Consider the following 237-nt stretch of genomic DNA (forward strand, 5'->3'; position numbering starts at 1 on the left):
GTTTCCTTGACTGATGAAGCCTTCTGGATCGAAGGCGAAACGTTTCAGCACAATAAAAAAAAGAAACTGTCCAGATGACATGACTGAAAAATGTTGGATTGTATACCTGGATTACTGAGCATGGACTTTGTTACTTGAGTATTAATTACCTTTTAACCAGTTGGTGTTTTATTGTGTTGTCAATAGAAGGCCTTCAGTTTGATCTACTGTTTGTAACAGCTGCATTCAAAGCTCATT

Source organism: Nematolebias whitei, chromosome 6 (genome assembly GCF_014905685.2).
Source record: "Nematolebias whitei isolate Nwh7 chromosome 6, NemWhi1, whole genome shotgun sequence".
Taxonomy (NCBI): Eukaryota; Metazoa; Chordata; class Actinopteri; order Cyprinodontiformes; family Rivulidae; genus Nematolebias; species Nematolebias whitei.